The sequence below is a fragment of the Dasypus novemcinctus genome, chromosome 7, assembly GCF_030445035.2.
Source record: "Dasypus novemcinctus isolate mDasNov1 chromosome 7, mDasNov1.1.hap2, whole genome shotgun sequence".
Classification (NCBI taxonomy): Eukaryota; Metazoa; Chordata; class Mammalia; order Cingulata; family Dasypodidae; genus Dasypus; species Dasypus novemcinctus.
The window spans coordinates 23690664-23705656 of record NC_080679.1 but is presented as its reverse complement, the minus strand read 5'-3'; the positions used below and the strand labels follow the sequence as shown (position 1 = coordinate 23705656).

The 14993-nt window shown below is 41.5% G+C and overlaps 1 long non-coding RNA gene across 1 annotated transcript; it reads right to left on the bottom strand.

Annotated features, from left to right (window-relative positions):
• Positions 1-2782: 2782 nt before the first annotated feature.
• Positions 2783-9416, bottom strand: LOC131279284 (uncharacterized). The gene is made up of 2 exons (XR_009186666.1): positions 9204-9416; positions 2783-3072 (listed from the first exon to the last, which is right to left on the bottom strand). It is a non-coding gene; the product is annotated as an uncharacterized lncRNA (long non-coding RNA).
• Between the last annotated feature and the right edge of the window lie 5577 nt (positions 9417-14993).

Sequence of the window (14993 nt, the reverse complement as noted above, 5' to 3'; positions counted from 1 at the left end):
GGTGCTGGAGGAGGGGTGTAAGGGTGGGCAGCAGAAGATGTGGAAAGGAGTGGCTGGGGATGCTGGCAATATTTTGAAGGTAGGGTTTAAGGATTTGATGGTAGATTGGATGTGGGGTGTGAGTGAAATAAAAGAACAATTAGGGATGATTCCAAAAGTTTTGGCTTGCTCAACTGGAAGTATGGCATTGGCATATGTTAAAATGTTAAGGAATTAGCATATGTCTCAACAAACTTGTTATGCAAAACTAATTCAGACTTCTTCAATGATTATGAACATTTCTTCTTTAGCATTTACACCTGCACAAAGACTCAAAAGGAAACAATGATTGTTGGATCCTCTAATAACCTATTTTTCCCATTAACACGCAATAAGGTTAGGAAAGGACATGGAGTTGATTATTTTTATTAACTATCTTTACTGGAAGTCTAAAAGGGTGGGGAAGATGGTTATTAACCGTGTTTACAAATGCTTGAAGTGCGTGACACTAGTGAGTGTGACCTCAAAGATAGACTCAAAGGAGATACCTTGGATAGAAAAATAACCAATGCAGATATTTACACAAAAAGACCATCTCCATTTGTGAAACAAACTAGAAAACTCTTGCTCATTTGGTTTAAATGTCCTCATTTAAGATATTTTAACGTTCATTTATTCTTTCACCCATCCTACAAATATTTATTGCTTGCCTAGGTATTGTGCAAAGTTCTGAAGTAAGGCAGAAGTACTAAGGTTGAACCATATGAAACTGCTGATAGTTGACCCATTGAGATTTGCAAAAATGGCAATTTCATATTTTTCAATATAAAATTTAATGAAAATAATATCCAGGCTGTCTTCTCTATCAATATGCCATTTTACCATGTATGTATGTGCTGGTACTCAATAGTTTAATGTCCATTTCTCTTGCACTCTCCTTGCACTATTTAATAATGTTTTCCCTGTTTAACAACTTGGTTACCCTCATTTCTGTCTTTTTACACCTGCCACACCTGCCTGCTGTAATTTAAACTTTGTTCCCTCTTTTCCTGTCCTCTGAGTAAATGGAGAGCAGCTGCTTCCTGACACCTGTATGTACACTGTCCCTTCGTGTACTTGAATCTATCTGCAAGGCCATATTATGAGGTATGACTAAGCCCGAGGATGTACTTGATAACTAGGCACATCACATCCCAGCTGTTTTTGTATCAATTTAGAGTATTAAAGACCAGTCTGAGCCATTTACAACCTGACTCTGGGCCCCAGCTGTGTGGATCTTGCATGGTTATTCTGTCTTGCATGCAGCATTTATGACTAGCTTAAGCTGCTGATAATAGTGTCCCAGCCTTGAGGGCCGGTTTAGCCAAGGCCAGTTTATGGTGACGATAGTCATTTGATAATACTCTTCAATTTCTTATTTCAGAGCTGGGTGTCTGTGGACCAAACCAGAACCGTCTCTAGGTACACAGGCAATTTTATTTAAAATTGCAAGAAGAAGTGGTTGTGTTTTCCACTTCCCCTTGAACTCACCTGCATTTTTTATTCTAATTCAACATACGCTCGGCTCTGCACAGCTCAGAAATGCACCATCTTCTCACACAGTTGGGAAGTTGCTCTCCTCCTAGTAGGCTCACAACTTCCTTTTGCATTGTCTCTCTCTAGAAAACAACATACGCAGAGGCTTTCCTGAGTTGAGTAATACAATTACATTGGCATAGCTACAGGATGGGTCCAGACTGGAATATGATTGTACTATGTGAAACAGAGATGCCATTATTTTTGCCTATCTTTCTTAATTAGTATTACACGCAGCATGACTTGGGTCCCATCCATATCCAGTTTATTGGAGGAGTCACACCATGAGATAGAATGTAGATATTGAGAAAAAGAATTTTTTGTGTGCTACATAAACTGCTAGATGAACTGAGAGAGCATTACACAGCACCTGCATTCTCAGAGACTCATCTGATTGCCTTGCAACACATTATTCTGTTTTTCTCTCCTTCCTTTATCACATTTGGCTACAGGCACAGCGGCTGTCTCTTACAGCCTCTATTGTTTGATTGCATCCGTTGCCTTTAAAAATCTAGGTCTGTGAGCCCGGTTCCAACTTGAAATGAAATTGGTGCAAAGGGGGATGGAGAATGGAGACAGCAGATCTTTGCCAGGCATGGAATGATGAGTCCATTCCAATCACATTTCCTTTTAATGAGGATCCTGACGCGCCTCTCATTCCTCGGCGAGTGCCATGCTGCATCCGGTGTAATGGCTGCACTTGATGGATAATTTATGCAAACAGAACACAAACAAGAAGTCATTAAGCCATCCAACGAGGGTCCTTGACTTTTGCAAAACCAAACAGCTATTCTGATCCTGATGAGTTTAATTTTACTTTTGGTTGAGTACTGATGAATACATTATATTTAAAATAAATATTATATTATCAATATTCATGATCAAACTGAAAGTCATTTGTTGTTTAGGGCATTTTTTGAAGAGCTTGGTTTTCATAGAATCACAAAATATTCACATTTAGTCCCCTAATCCCATATTAAGTTTCTAAAGGATGCCAACATAGCTAGATGAAAAAAGAAAGGAGGGGGAATCTATTATTTGGATATTTGCAAACACCTTTTCATTTTCATTTGAATAGCTCTTGCTTTGTATTTGCACATCAAGAATATATGTAAATGTGAATTTGAGAATTGGACACAAAGACACTGTAAATCACTGGGCAACATAAAGGAAATTGATATCAAATATGATTTGGCTACCTAGTGATTAAAATCCACTTACAAGGAAATTAAAATTTAAAAAATAAGGCTTTAGTGTGCATAATGCCTTTGTTATAAATCAAGGGCCTCGTAGGTGTACAATATTTGAATGTCAGTTTACATAATATGTTGTGTTCTTGGTGCTTTCCAGATGCCCGGCAGTTTATTTTGGTAATTTTAATTTTATTAGAACAGCATCCTGTGACTCGGTTGTTGTACAGCGTCTCTGGGAGCACTCACGTGAAAATCATTAAAGCTTAAATGGTCCTGGCAGGTAATCTCGAAGTCTTTTCATCTTCCATCTCCAGGAAGGTGGCCCCTGTAGATTGTTTAAAGGAGAAGAAACACTGTTATATCAGGCACAAATAACAATACTGCACCCAGATCCCTCCCAGCAGAGGGGAAGAAAGGGAAGTTGTAAATCTGTGGCGTGAAATCCTGCAGACATTACCTGTGGGTGGACCTGGGAGACAATTTTCCTCTTAGGATCAGGTGCAGCATGGCACTGGACCTCAGGGCCCTTCATCTCCAGACACCCCAGAGAGGGCAGGACCCCCAGCATCTGTGACGGGCGAGTCTCCCAGACCCACAGCTGTGACAGCTGCATCTACTACAGCTTCTTCCTCTACCACTTTGGAGTGATATGGGAAACAAGAGGCACTGACAGCTCAGGAACTCCATCCCTAAGGAGAGGGGTTCTCCTGGAGGGCTCAACGGGAAGCAAAAGAGATGGAGAACTGGGGTCCTCTCCTGCAGTGGAGAGGGGACGCAAAGCTTTCTGAATTTTTAGGCTGCAGACATTTTCCCAAAGAAGGGCCAAAAGATAAGAACTGTAAATCCACAGTCCAGAGGTGGAACAGATGCCAAAGACTAGAACTGGCAAGGGCAGGCCTTGCCAGTTCAAGGCCAAATACCCTTGGCAACTCCAGATGAAGTGTGTTACAAGGGGTATCACTGACTCACTAGGGAAGGGCTATGCACATGAATTTCTTGTTGATGCCAAGGATTTTCTTGTCCAGGGATCCTTATTCCCAAAATACTTTATAGGTCCTGCTAAAAATGCAATACTTAAGTTCTCTCTCTAGAGTTACTGATTCTGTATGTCTATTGAGGCCTTGAGTTTAGATTTTTAATCCCAAAGCAATTTTGATGTAGATAGCCAGAACCACACTTTGAAAGTCATTGTCTTAGACTCTGAAACCAAGGATCCTATAGCTACAGAACCATCTCTTCTTTGTAGCTTTAAAGATATCTTCATTTAAATATGGGTCTCTGAGGAGAAATAATTTTCCTGGGCCTCCGTCTCTAGTAATTTTCCTTTCCTCCCAGGGTCTTAATCCTTCAAATAAAGTTGAAACAATCTGGATAGGAGATCGTTTTTAGTTTGACTTTAGTGCAAAATTCCATCAAGACTTCCATATACCTGCCTGTGATCTTTGCTCTGTTTGGGAGAGGAAAGCTGTAATTGCATATCAGAAGGAATAAGTGAATGGAATAGATAGGGAAAAAAATGGATATATTCCCTAGGATATGGATGTAGCCTGTTAGTTTTAGTCCATGGCCTAAAATCATATATCCACATCTATTTACTTATCTATTTATTTTTTCATCTGTGCCTGTCATCACTCACACTTCTGTAACTGTTTCCCAGGTTCCCTTGCTAAACTGGCTCTTCAGTAGGTTTTGCCAAGCGGAGGCACCCGCAGAAGACTGAAGGGAAGCTAGGGTATTTCTGGCTCTTTCTGCCTTCTGAAGCATTTTTCAGCAGTGTTTGCATGTCTTTCATTGTTCTAGCTCTCCACCGGACAGTTTCCTCCTCCACAGTTTCTGCTCTTGCCGGGTAGTCTCTGAAATAGTTCTGGGAGCATCACCGCCTCCCTTGTTCTTACAGCCTGAGGGGGATGGAAACTTTCTTATCTTACTAATCTTTGGGTTGCTTCATCTACTTTACTTCTCAGCTCTTCAGTTATTTGTGTAGTTAATTTCCTAATTAAATTTACTTTGTTTAAAATACTTGGTGAGAAGAGATTTCTCCTTCTCGGCTGGGTCCTGACTGAGTTTTTGATCACATTCAGCCTCTCCCTTGCAAAGAGCTTAATAGTATTTTAGGAAGATGGTGTATTGTAGTATAATGGATGTGGACTTGGAATTCTGGGGTACAAGCTTTGGCCATGGGCAAATAATTTCATCTTTTTGGACCTCTGTTTCTTTGCTGTGAAACCCCAATGTATAAATGGACTCCAAACTTTTCTTTTGTTCCTTTTATAACTCTTCCACAAAGGGGATAGGATTTAGACTTTAATAGACTTATTGAGAATCATAGAAATATCATGTATGATCTGCCGTGTGTTATTATTATAGCTACTTATTATAAATGCTCACTATATGAAATACTTATTATGAATAAAAGCACTCTTTTATCCTGAGCCTAGGTACAGTTTCACCGATGCTTTTCAACATAATGATCCTGGCAATAGATAAGATTTGGCAGGCAAATTGAAACCCATTTTCCACCCATGATTCCAAGTCTTTGCTTACTCAGATTCAGACTGAGGTCCAGAGAGGCTAAATGTATGTCAGATGCAAAGAGAAATCCATTTTTATTTAAAAATTATCTTGAAGTAACTGCATAGTTTCTCTCTCTCTATATGTATCTGTATATGTATGCATGCATATGCAAATATATAGAGATGTATGTATACTTAAAATCATAGAATTTATTTGAACAGGGAAGGCAGCTGGGAGGTCATTAATTCAACACTCATTTTATGGATAAGGAAAATATAACCTGCTTTCTGAAAACAGGGTTATGTGTAAGTTCTAAGAGAAAGTGGAAAGAAAATTAAAATAGGGGATATTTGTTTTATTTTTAACTGATTAGTAGATCCTTTCACGGTTGGCTAGTCGCCCTCCACCTCTAGATGTGCTACAGTTTTTGTACTTTTATTCTGATGACTAACATGCTTATTAACCATTTAATCCCTTTTCAAAATTTGAGAATATAAAAGTTTGTGAATTGCAAAAAGTAGAGGAAATGGTAACTCTACAAATGGCTTTTAATTTCTCTTAAAATTGCCATATCTCAAGTCTGGTGAAATCAGTGTGTGTTAAGTCACACTGAAGCTCTTTCCTTATAGTCCTTCATAGGAGCGAGAAAACAAAAGGTGGCAGAAAAATGTAAAACTTCTGGGATTTACTTTAGCAGCTCGTTTTTGGCAGAGACAGTGGGATTGCAGAATATATGAAACTCTGTTTTACTTTCTATAATCTGTCTACCTGCTGACTTTTTCATCATAAATGGTATAACAGTGATTGCCATAGTTTTCCCATTCATTGTAAAAACTGAAGTGCTTGAAATAAGGAGCAGAGCAGTTGATTTGTTTGGTTACATTTTGCAGGGACAGTCCATTCCCTATGTATGTGCTCCAGATGTTAGCGAGCATCAAGCCAGAGATTTTCAGAAACCGAAGATAGAGATTTTTCCCTGCAGTTTTGTCCAGTTCATTATTTACATGCCATATGTTTTCTTGAATTCACCCCCTGCTATATCAATTAGATTATTTTACTTGTTTTGTTGTCATTGTGGTTAAATTGTGATTGTCTCTATCTTGAAGAACTTTCATTTAAATGTTTATTGTTCACAATGCACAACTCCTAAGCCATATCCAACTCGAGGAAGGTAGGGGAAAGAGGATATCAATCTTGCCAGCTGAGTTTACAGCTTCATTGTCTGGTCTGATTTTATGAGAAGAAAGCACATGGTGGTAAAAGAGAGAAATTGCTAGGGGGTAAACGTGTCCTTTGAAATGCCACTCTTGGCTCCTTGACAAGGTAGAAAGAAAAAGCCTATGTTGGGTTTGTTAAAGCACAGTGATGGAAAAGAAAGCAGGGCTGGCTTTTTGGCAGGAAGCTGAATTTTCCCTTCTCACAGAGAGGTAAACTTCCACGGAGGGCACATCATTATGTATCTGCTCAGCTAAATAGAGGGGCTGATTTAATGGTACCACCTCAGAGAGGGTTAGCCAGACCACAGGTAAAGACAAAGAGGCTCTGCGGGCCTCTGTAGGATTTCATTGGCCGAGCAGAATGATTCATCATCAACTCTGCATCCTCAATATCAGCCCTAATTCCAAGTGTCCAGTTGGCCCTCTGATTATTGCTTGCGGTCTCTACCATCAGCCTCCTCAATATTTACCAGCCTGAGGAAGAAGGAAAGAGGCAGTGTTCTGAGGTTAAAGAAGATGGTCCAAGAAGCTTCACTCAGAATTCAGATGGTTTGTGTACAAATGTTACCTCTGCTGTCTACCAGCTCTGTGACTTGAGCACATTTCTTCATTTCTTTCAACCTCAGTTTCCCCATCCATAAAATGGAGACAAAATTACTGTCTATCTTGTAGGTTAGTGAGAATTCAGGAAATCATTTACGTACAGAGATTTGCACATTGTCAGACCCATATTGAATGCTCAATAAGTGATGGCTTTTATTTTATGCATTAAAGACCTCATTTGAGGCGGCAGACTTGGTCCAGTGGTTAGGGCGTCCGTCTACCACATGGGAGGTCCACGGTTCAAACCCCGGGCCTCTTTGACCTGTGTGGAGCTGGCCCATGCGCAGTGCTGATGTGCGCAAGGAGTGCCGTGCCACGCAGGGGTGTCCCCCATGTAGGGGAGCCCCACACGCAAATAGTGTGCTCCGTAAGGAGAGCCGCCCAGTGCGAAAGAAAGTGCAGCCTGCCCAGGAATGGTGCCGCACACACGGAGAGCTGACACAGCAAGATGACGCAACAAAAAGAGACACAGATTCCCGTGCCACTGACAACAACAGAAGCGGATAAAGAAGAACATGCAGCAAATAGACACAGAGAACAGACAACCGGGGTGGGGGGGGAAGGGGAGAGAAATAAATAAATAAATAAATAAATAAATAAATAAATAAATAAATAAATCTTAAAAAAAAAAAGACCTCATTTGAGCACCAAAGACCCCAGACCACTGCCCTACCCCAGGCCTGAAGGAAGTTGTGCTGTGAAGGCAGAGAGGGAATCTCTGATGGGATTCTGCAAGTTTGCTTTTCCATGATGTTCTCCCCTCTCTCAGAAATGGAAAGTGTGCATTCCCTACTCACAGTGGTGAAATGGGGGTGGCGTCTTTTGCTTGAGAGGAACCTTTGTCTGTGGAAAGCTGAGCAAGTCCAGGGTGGAACCCAGATATAAGGGAGTACATTACACATGCTTTGGGCTTACCAGAACTTGAAGGGCTATAAGGATGAAGAGAACCATGAGTCTTTAGTATATCCTGTCCTTTTCAGCAGGGTATCACAGTAAGCAGGAGCCCTGTCAGCAATATTGTGAATTTAGTGGGAACACCACTTTCATTCTATATTTCAGAGACGAAGTTGTAGTAGAATTGTAGATAGGTGTCGAGATTACATTTGACCACATGCTGTAAAATTTTGGTTATTTTCTGATAAATGTGGGCTGTTAATACCAAATTAGAGAATTCAGACCTTTTTTCTACCCAAATTTCTTTAAAAGTTCATCTCTCTGAGGACAAATACATGTTTTACTGGGGAATAAACTTGGGTATGGAATCCTGGTAGACTCATTTTATTAATTCATTCAATAAATATTTATTGTATGTATACTATGTGTTAGGAAATGTAATGGGGATCAAGGGATGCAGCAGACAACCAGACAGATAGGGTCCTTGACCTCACAGAGGTCCCAGCCTAAACTGCTCCTCACAGGGAAGCTTGCTGTGGTAGCTTGTTTCTAAGATGGCTGCCACCAATTCTTTCTCTTCCTTTACTTTATTGGTCACTGCTTTGATGAACAGAATATGGCAGAAGTGATGCTACACCCATTCAGGGGCTGGCTTTTAAGATGTCAGGTTCTGCCTTCCCTGTTTTGGATCCCTGACTCATCAGATAAAAAGTCCAACTACTCTGTGACTGCAATGCTGTGGGAATGCTCCTTGAAGGGGCTGTGTGGAGAGAACTGAGAACTAGATAGATACCTCAGACATAAAACTGCAGTCAGGCTATCCCTGGCCTCTCTGTCTGTTTGAAACTCCTTTCTGTGCTCTACTGAATTCTTGACCTAGAGAATCAGGAGCAAAATAAAATGGTGGTTGTTTTGTGCTATACATTTTTAAGATTGTCTGTTAAGCAGCCATTGACTGTTGGAACTCTCAGTGTCTGGTTCATCTTTGATTTCCTAGACCAAACCCAGTGAATAGCACATGGAGAGCACTAAATAAATGTACATTGAACTTTAATAAACCTTGCCTCCCTCTTTCTGTGAGGAAATCTGATCTGATTTCCCAAAACACCCTACAGACAATCTGCTCCCTTCATTTCCTATCCATTAATACACTTCATAGTTTCAAAGACGCTCAGCCTTTATACGTGGACTCTTAAAGACCTACAGTATGAGACTGAGGAAATCTCACCTCCATTCTGTGGAAGCTGTGTCCTCTGTCAGGGTATTATTTCACATGAAACTATGCTTGATTCTTCAGCCCACCCTCCTAGGTCACTTTTGGCCTGATCCATGGCCTTGAACCTCACCGACTCTCAAATTCTTCAACTCTACCCCACGGTAAATCCCTTGTGATGACCTTCACAAAATCCACATTGAGCCAGTTGACTGTCCCTCTTGCTCCAGCTTCTCTGAGTCAAGCTTCCTTACTTCCTGAGATTTTCTCATATTCTGAACAGAGTCCTGGAGTACTTAAAAATTCCACTCTAGAATTTTCTGTACTCAAGACACCCATTTTTGTGGAATCTTGCCTTGTTTCCTCCCCTTCACCCCTCTCCCTGCAAATAGGACTTTTCTGCGCCCCCTTTGCCCACAGTGTGAACACTGAGGTCACTCTCACACTTCAGGTGCAACTACTTATTTTGCTCTGCTTGCAAAATAACTGAGTGGCTAATCTGTTGAATTTATGCTACCTAAGTATTAACAGTTGTTAAAAGCTTAACACAGTTAGCCTTCCTGATGACAGTAATATTTTAATAGGAGGCTTCAATACTTTTACCACAAAGAGAAAAAAAATTATATAGAAATTTTAGGCTGTGCAATTATAGCTTATGGGGAGTGTTTAGGGAAGAGGATCTTAGTGAGCGTAAAAAACACAAGATGGGGAAACGGACTTGGCCCAGTGGTTAGGGCGACCGTCTATCACATGGGTGGTCCGCGGTTCAAACCCCGGGCCTCCTTGACCCGTGTGGAGCTGGCCCATGTGCAGTGCTGATGCGCACAAGGAGTGCTGTGCCACTCAGGGGTGTCCCCCGCGTAGGGGAGCCCCACGCGCAAGGAGTGTGCCCCGTAAGGAGGACCGCCCAGTGCAAAAGACAGTGCAGCCTGCCCAGGAATGGCGCTGCCCACACTTCCCGTGCCGCTGACAACAGACGCGGACAAAGAAACAAGACCAGCAAATAGACACAGAGAACAGACAACTGGGGGAGGGGGGGAATTAAATAAATAAATAAATCTTAAAAACAAACAAACAAACAAAAAAAACACAAGATGGAGATATTCTGTTGAATATTTGATGTAAAATAATTGAGGCTTTTGGCTTCATTAATTTATATACCACATCAATTTCAGGTAGATGTTGCTTTAGAGAAATATATAATATCTGGACACCATAGCTTTTCTGATCTGGCCTTTTTTTTTTTTTTTTTTGGTGTTTTGATGATTGTTGCCAAACATAATTACAATGGCTAACCTTTAATAAGGTCTCAGTCTGTGTCAGGAAAATTTTACATGTTATTTCATTTTCTTCTTCTACCAAGCCTCTGCAGCAGGTGATATTATCCCCAATATGCACAAGAAGAAACTAAGTCTTAGAACAGTAACACAATTTGCCCTAGGTCACATAGCAGTAAATTGGAAACCATGATTTTAAATGCTATGCTGTAACTGGTAGGGACCCCAGAACTCCTCTATTCAAATACTTACACTCCATTTTCCAGATGAAAGACAGGCCAAGAGAGGCTGCATGACTTTCTCAAGATCACTTGGCCTGAGAATAGCAGAACCAGTAGACAAACAATGCAGAGCTCTTCTACCTAATCCCACCAGGGCGTGTGTGTGTGTGTCTCTCAGTAAGTGGTCTCTGTGACTTGCTCCCTAAGCCTTTGTCCTCCTTTTTTACTTCCCGTTACTACCAAACTTCTCAAATGTCATTTATGCCCTTTTCCTTCCCTACCTCACTCACACAATCACGCCTTGATCCCGTCTAGTCTGGATCTCTGAACCCTGCTCTGCTCTGCACTGTTTGCTGAGGAGCTTACCCCTTCCAACAGGGAACTTCAGTGGTATTTCCTCCGCCCAAACCCTCTTGTGCTGCTGCCTTGGCAGCATTTGGCAGTGGTGATACCCCCTTCTTTTTGAGGTTCTTGCTTTCTTGATTTCCATAGCACTTTTCTCCTCCTGCCTGTCCCTTTCTTTCCATCTGCTTCCTTCTCTTTCTCCTCGCCCCCCAACCCAGAGCCTCCAGATTCCAGTGATTCCAAGGATCCTTCTCCTCAGTCTCTTCTCCTTTCCCAGATTTTTTCTCACAATGGCCTTATTGACTCTTACGGCCTCTTTTATGAGCTTTATTCGTTTTTCAGGCCTACTGTAAAAAAGTGCCACAGACCAGTTGGCTTAAAACACAGAGATCTATTGTCACATGCTGTTGGGGGCTAGAAGTCTGAAATGAAGATGTTGGCAAGGCCATGCTTCCCCTTAAAGGGGAAGAATCTATTCCTTGCCTCTCCTTGGCTTCTGGTGGGTGGCCAGCAATCCATGGTGTTTCTTGAACTTCAATCTCCGCCTCCATCATATGGCTGTCTTTTTGTCTCTCCATTGCTCTGTAACAAATTTCCAATTCCATAAGGAAAACAGTCATATTGGATTAGTACCCACCCTAATCCAGTTTGGCCTCACTTTAACTAATAATATCTTCAAAGATCTTATTTACAAATAATTTCACATACACAGGACAGGTACTAGGACTTAAGCACATCTTTTGGGAGACACAATTCAAGGCTTAACATGACCTCTCACAGATAACTATCAGATTGATATCCCTTGGCTATGGCAGGCCTCTTGAGCTCCATATCCACATTTCAGACTGTCGGCTGTCCCCCCACTTGGACGACATGTGGGCACCTCAAGCATTACATTGGCAAAGACATGATCTCCTCTCGCCTAGTCACCTAAGCTTTCCATCTGGGGTTAACTTTATACCTTTTTCCCCTTTTCACTCTTCTTATAAATCAGCTTTCTGGCCTTATAGATTCTTCTTCCCAGATGTAGTGCACACCTGACTCCTCCATTCCACTAGTGCTGCCATGACCTTAGGCAGAGGCTCCCTTACCTCTTACATTCTATTTCATCACCTCTCTCCTCTCTATGCCATTCCAAACAGCATTGTTGGTCTTATCCTCCAATACACAGCCATCAACCTTTCCACTTCCCTGATGAAGACCCCTCAGTCTCTCTTCACTCAGTTAAGGACAAACATTTCATTTGGCATTCTCAGCTGTCTTCAGTTTGTCCGTTCACCTTCATGTCTCATTCCTCTTTCTACTACCACAGAACTGGACTAATTTGTTTGCAAGCAGATGATGAAATTTTCTGCAGTTGGGGATGGGTTGGTGAGGTTCTTTCCCTCTAGAATTCTTCTCTCTTCTCCAAGAGACTATTTCCTTTCAAAGACTATCTGAAGTCCACCTCCTCCATCCCACCTCACCTGATACAAGTCCCCTTCCCCAGGCCATGCAGGTGAAGCCTTTCCTCTGGGTCAGCTCACAAAGCACTCGGTTGTTCTTTATGGCACTGATCTCTGGGCTCTGCACGGCAGATGCGCTGGCGGACTGTAACCTCGCTGAACATAGGGCTTCATACACAGGAAGTGCTTTCTCTACATTTGAGAGAGTAAACTGATGAGTTCAGTTGAATCCCAGTGTATCTGTTATTTATGATGGGTCATAGCTGCCCTAACAGATCTTTCCTGCTTCTGCTCATCCTCCTTCTTGCTTGTCCCACTATCTTCCTTAGAGCCAAGCATTCCCATGCATTCCTTGGCTTGCAACACAGTACTGCTCCTCATACATTCTGAGGAGTATACCTGGCTCCCAAGCTTTCCCTTCTCCTTGTCTCCTCCAAAAGTACCTGCCTGGGCTCTTTTTCTTAAAAATCTCACTTCTTAGTTGAACAGATTTTATAAACTGGTGTTAGTGGAGGTGAAAAAAATAGATATAGAACCAGAAAGGACTTTCCATTTTTTTGAGGGTTGACTGCAAATTGGCTTATGGCTATATTCTTTTTCCCACTGACATATCTTGTTCAGGCCCTTTGGAACTCTCATTTGTGTCACTATAATAGGCCCCAGTGGGTGGTCTCCCCTTGCTTACTCTCTCCACCTCCACTTTACTTCCACACTAATGGCCATTCAAATATCTGGCCATTTTTATTCCCTTGGCATCTCTATGACCTTCCATTGTCTATATCCTGAATTCCAAACTTCTTGGATCTATCTCATGGCTTCCATATTCAGACTCCAAGCTATCCTTGCATTCCTTGTGCTAATTCTACTTGATTATTTTATTCATGGGATTCTGTATTTGTGAATTCACCTACCCTCTAAAATTTATTTGTAACTCCAAAATCAATTCTCCTGACACTTTCATAACATGCAATGAATAGCAAAAAAAACCCTGAGTCACCTGACATACTCATTCCAGCTGAAGTTGAAGGTGGTGCTCTGCTTTCTTGTTTCAGCTCTCATGCTGTAGCAGTTTGATACAGTTATGAATTCCAAAAATAAATATTGGATTATGTTTGTAAACCGGTTTGTACCTGGGCATGATTAAATTATGATTAAGGCTTTGACTGGACCTTGTCAGTAGGGTGTTGAGTCCCCACCCAGAAAGAAGCCCAGAAAGAAGCAAGCCCTAGGAAGAGAGGAACCCTGAGCCTGGAGAGAAGCAAAACCCTAGAGGAATCCAGGAAGCCTGAACCTTCGCAGATATCAGCAGCCGTCTTGCTCCAACGCATGAAAATAGACTTTGGTGAGGGAAGTAATTTATGCTTTATGGCCTGGTATCGGTAAGCTTCTACCCCAGATAAATACCCTTTATAAAAACCCTCCAATTTCTGGTATTTTGCATCAGGACCTCTTGGCTGACTCGTACACATTCTGTAAACAAGTGTCATTTTTGTAGTATATTTAGTGCCATGTTTTTTCATACCTTTGTACTTTTTGTTAGTGATTTTGCTGTTTTAAATGGCCCCCAGGCATAGTGCTAAAAAACTCTAGGGTTCTTAAGCACAAGAAGCTTGCATTGTTGATGAGTTACAGTGTCACTGGTCTTAAGTTTGATGTTAATGAACCAGCAGTAGATAGTAAATAAAGTATCTTTAAACAGAAACACATGGAAAACAAGGTTATGTACTGATCAGCTGATGAAACTGTTGCAGCCAGGAGCTTGTGGGTGCCTAACCCTGTAATTTCCCAGAAGCAATGGTTGAGTATTTGCTAATTAATTGTTTGTGGTGACTTTATGGCACATAATTATCATGACTAATGATAATTGTCTGTATATGGCACATCCCTTGCTTAACCTCTTTTCACATCCTCTCCTTCTTGGTCTGTCTCTATCCCCACATCACCCGCAAATATACTCAGGGATTTCCTGTTCCGGTGATTTTGAAAAGGCTCCACCCTTCTCCACAGGAAGACCTTCACCTCCTCTCTCTTGATTGTCCCGCTATCCAAAGCTATCCCATCCTTAGTGAGGATTTTCTTCTCTTCTTGAAGCTGTCCTGTGTCATTTCCCCCACAGCCCCATCTCTCTGGTCTTTGGACAGCTCTAATCTGTCTCTGTAACTCTGTTTGGCAATTAATCACACACTGGCTTATGGCATTTCTCATAGAGCTTTGAGCAATTTTTCTCTTGTATTCTTTCATTTTCCTCATGTTTATGTCTTATCTCTTCAAGTTCCCTGAGAGCACAGATCCTATCTTAGTCTTTTTGATCCTCCTCAATGCTTTGCTTTCTCCTCATAGCTGCTCTATAAATATTTCTGGAAAATCAAGTTTTAACCTTCTTCTGGTAAGCTCTACATTTCTTTCAAAACAGTGGTCTCTGAGGTTTTAAACTGGGCGACAACTATAGCAGGATATTCTCTTACTACTGGGAAGGCAGCAGGGGGTACATTTTGGCATTTAGGGGCATTTGGATGT